Here is a 4,560-nt window from a genome sequence, read left to right on the forward strand (position 1 = left end):
CTGGAATTTGTCCACCACAAGTGACCCTGCTCAAAGCACTTGTGACAGCTTCCAAAATCATAGCAACACATCAGCCATTGCAGCACACACACTTGACCGATGGGTTGTGACAAATAGCTTTGGGCACCAGGTAACATCTGAGCTGAAATTGTACTTCTACATAAGGTTCAAATTCAAGAGATGAGGTTCCGTGGAAGGACTGGTGATTAGATTTTGTAACAGCTGATGGAGGTCTGAATCTCGGAACCTAGACACCTGAACTGATGTTTTGAATGGCACGAGCATGGAGAGATAACTTATATGACATCTCATCCGAATACCTGGTTCGGTGGGTTCTCCAGTATGGTTTCCTGGAGCACCAGTATTGGTATCAACTGAAATTTTACTAGAAAAGCAAATGATTGATCTCTATTGATCTACAGGCAAACCTGCTGTACTATAAACTTTGGGGTGGGTGGAGCCTAGCAAGCTGTGTTTTGAAAGCACTCCCGGTAATTTGGGTGCATGCGAAAATATAAAGGGCTCCCCTAGCTAATGATACCATCTACCTTTAAGGGTATGTTCAGGCTTATGACTAAAACAGATAAAGTACAGCTAACAACAAAAAAGACTAACTTAAAAATGGGCCCAGGACCTGACTAGACATTTTCATGAAGGAGTCAATAAGTCCTCGAGAAGACTCTCATTAGTCTTACGAAAATGCAAATCAAAATCACAGTGATCCAGCACCACATGCCCACTGCTGTTGGTAGGGGCTGTTGAGTCAAGTATGGTTCAGTGACCCCCATGAAGAACAGGTTGGAACTCTGGCCTGTCTTGTGCCACCTTCATGATCTCTGTCATGTTCAAGTCCATTGTTATTGTCATGATGTCAGCCCATCTCATTGAGGGTCATGCTTTCTTCCTCTACTGATCTTCTACTTAGCAAACATGTTACCTTCCAACAGTGATTGAAGATCACTGTTGTGTGTCTAAGGAGCACCCTGGGGTGTTAGAGGGGCTGTTATCAGGGAAAAGAAAACCAACCAATGTTGGCAAGTGCCTTTCTAGTCCTGCTAGAGCAGAGACACCACAAGTAGACATCTTTAATAAGCAGAGCTTTATTCTCTTACAGTGTAGGAGGAAAGAAGTCCACATGCAGAGCACTGGCTCTAGGAAAGGGCTTTCTTTCTGTGTTGGTCCTGGAGGAAAGTCCCCGTTGTCTTCCACATCCAAGTCTGGACATTCCTTGGGCATCTCCATTTGTCTGGTGGGCTTCATCCATATTGAGAAGCTTCCCAGCCCAGGGACCTGCATCCAAAGGATACTTTCCACTCCTGGGGATTCTTTTTGAGGGTCCTGTGGTTACCTCTATCTGCTTGCTTGCTTCTTATGTTCTAAGCCATACCCCAGAGAAACTGCTCTTGTATCAGAATTAAGGGTGCTGTAGCCCACTCTTGAGGAGCCCTGGTGGCTTAGTGCACAGGGTATCATTCTGTTGACAGAAAGATGAGCAATTTAAAACCACCAACTTCTCCATAGAAGAAGAGAGGGCTGTTTCCCACCACAGAGATTTACAGCCTTGGCGACCTAGTCAAGGATCCAGATGAGAGGGAAGGAACACAGTGGCAGTGGGTTTACCCCATTCTTAATCCTTTAACAGTGGGTTGGTTGATTAGATAACGGGGAGTCATTACACAACTTTCACATTACATCATCCTGTCTAGGCTGGGCCAGAGAAGGCTGAACAGGGAACTGGTTGACTCCGGGCCAGGGCTGTGCAGAAGGGCTGCTCCCCCCTCATCCTCTCCCTGCCAGGAATCCAGCTGTTCTCCTTTCCCAGACAATTTGTGGGAGGTTGAGCAGCATCTTCCACTGGCTGCAGCAGCTGGTGAGGCTGTTGCCCCCAGAAGAGCCTTAAATCACCCTGCCTCTGCCACCGAGGTGTCTAGAACAAGAGGAGCAGGAGCGGAGAAGGGCGAGATTGCAGTGCCATCCCAGTTCTGCACATCCCACCATGGTGAAGCAGGTCTGTGCTTCCAGGAGGAAAGGATGTGAATCAGAGGAAAATCAGCCAGCCAAGGAGAGATGATGGGTGACACTGACGTTTCCTTCTCTTCTGGGAAGGTGCAGGTCTCGGAGAGGTATCCTTCCCCACACATGGAGCCCTCTGGCACCCTGGAGCTTACCTCAGTTAGAGAACTTGACTTAATCAGATCCAGGAGGATGAGAGGGGGCAGGCGGTCTATCCATTTCCCATCTGTGATACGATCCACTGAGGCGGCTTCCTGTTCAAGGAGGTCACAAGCCGCTGAGGCAGGTTGTTGTTTTTGTTGTTAGGTGTTGCCAAGTCAAGTACAACTCACAGTGGAGGTATGAACAACACATCTGAACCCTGTCCTGCCCTGTACCATCCTCATCATCTCTGCCACACTAGAGCCCATTGCTGTACTCACTGTCAGTCCACCTCGTTGAGGGTCTTCCTCTCTTTTTACCATGCCTCCAACTTTCCAATCATGATGTCCCTCTCCAAGAAATAGCCTCTCCTAACAACATGCTCAAAGTATGCGAGATGAAGCTTTATCATCTTTGTCTCCAAGGAGCAATCTGGCTCTACTTTCTCCAAGACATATCTGTTTGATCTTTTGACAACCCATGGGATATTCAGCACTCTACTCCAACACCCCAGTTCAAAGGCATCAACTCTTCTGTCATCCTTCATTGTTGTCCAGCTGTCAGATGCATGGCAAGTGACTGAAGAGCATGTCCTGAATCAGGCTCACCTTAGTCTTCAGATTAACATCATTACTCCTAAGTAATTTAGAGAGGTCCCAACACTAGGCTTGCCCAATGCAATATATGCCTACTGATCTCCTGACTGCTGGTACTAAAGAGGTTGATTGTGGATCCAAGAAAGATGAAGTCATTGACAATCTCAGTGCTTTCTCCATCTACCATGATACTGCTTATTGTTCCAGTGGTGAGGATGCCAATTTTCTAGTATTTGTGATCCAAACCAAACTCACTGATGCTTAGTCAATGCAGACTCACACGGATCCTTCAGGGCCAGGTAAGCCGGCTGCGTATGGATCCTAAGGCTGTGACCTTCACAGCAAACTCATATTTTACTCATGGAGGGATTTCGTGGTGGATTGGAGCCTGGGTTAGAAGTCCAGTGCTTAATCAAATGTGCTACCAGGACTCCTTTATTCACTAACCACACCCCTGTGTGCATTATTGTTCATGACAATGAACATGCCCATTGCGACCTGGCTAGTCTGATCACTTCATATAGATTGTATTATTACAAAGCTTCCCCCCCACCCCACGTCCTTATTCATTGTCCTATTTCCACTTGCATTTAAAGAATTGAAAACATCAGAGCTTGGGCCAGAGATCCCAGACATCATTGCTCTTGAGAATTGTGGAGTGGTCCCTTATCGACACATTTTCCCAATGCAACACACCTTTTGCTTTCTTAACTGCTGCTACCACGGGTGTTGATTGTGGGCCCAAGTGAAATGAAATCTGACAACTTTAGTCTTTTCTCCATCTATCATGATCTCGGCTTTTGATCCATATATGACAGTTTTGTTTTCTCTATGTTGAAATGTAATCTATACTGAAAGCTATAGTGTTTGATCTTCTGCGGTAACTGCTCCAAACCTTCTGCTGGTTGATGAGTCTTCCTCCAATTCTGGTGCCACATTCTTCTTCATATAGTCCAGCTTCTGGAGTTATTTTCTCAGCATACAGATTGAATAGGAATAAAAGCCCTATGGAGCTCAGTTCTACTCTGTGACACATGGGGTCGGAATGACTAGGGAGGTACTTGATGAGAACAGGGCTGTGTGTGTGTGTGTGTGTGTGTGTGTGTGTGTGTGTGTGCACTTAGTGGTGGTCGCAGTGAGTGATGCCCCTAGCAGTTAGTGGATGTTGTTGAATCAATGACAAGGAGGAGACTGGGGGGAAGGGAAGGGAGGAAGAAAGGAGCCTAGAGATTGACTGCTCTTTGCTAGTGGTAAGTGATCTTTTGAGTCAGTACCCCTGATGGGAAGGTGAAAAATGCCAAAATTATCCCTCCTTGTGAAGTACCCGCTCTCAGGGACTCGCTTTCATGTCAAGAGCAGTGTGACAATGAAAAAGCTGGAGTCTTGTGTTGCAAGAAGTGCTTTGGTTGCTGTTTTCTTCAAATTTATGTAACCAGCTCTCATTACAGTCTAGCTGTTACTTAATGCATGAAATACATGAAGAGCTACAATGAAGTCAAGTGGCTCAAGATGTGGTTTCTTGTTGGCGCACTGCTCCAGCTGCGTCTGGAGTCCTGAGCTGACGCCTATGGAGCCTCCCTCTCTGCCTACCTGGAAGGTGTGGCTCGCCCCAGACCTGGCTTTCAGAGGCTCTTTGTGGCTGAGCCTTTGGACAGGGGAGACCTGGAGTTGCAGAGTGCAGGTGGGCACAGGTGGTGTCCACTGAGAGACACCACAGGTGGTATTTGAGAGGGGGATGAAAGGGACTTAGTGGCATGACCTGGTTCCTTCTCTTCCACAACTCTCCTCCTCCCTCAGTGCACCCAGCGAT

This window comes from Elephantulus edwardii, unplaced genomic scaffold (assembly GCF_000299155.1).
Source record: "Elephantulus edwardii isolate Elephantulus edwardi_28Jun2011 unplaced genomic scaffold, EleEdw1.0 scaffold00055, whole genome shotgun sequence".
In the NCBI taxonomy this organism is placed as follows: Eukaryota; Metazoa; Chordata; class Mammalia; order Macroscelidea; family Macroscelididae; genus Elephantulus; species Elephantulus edwardii.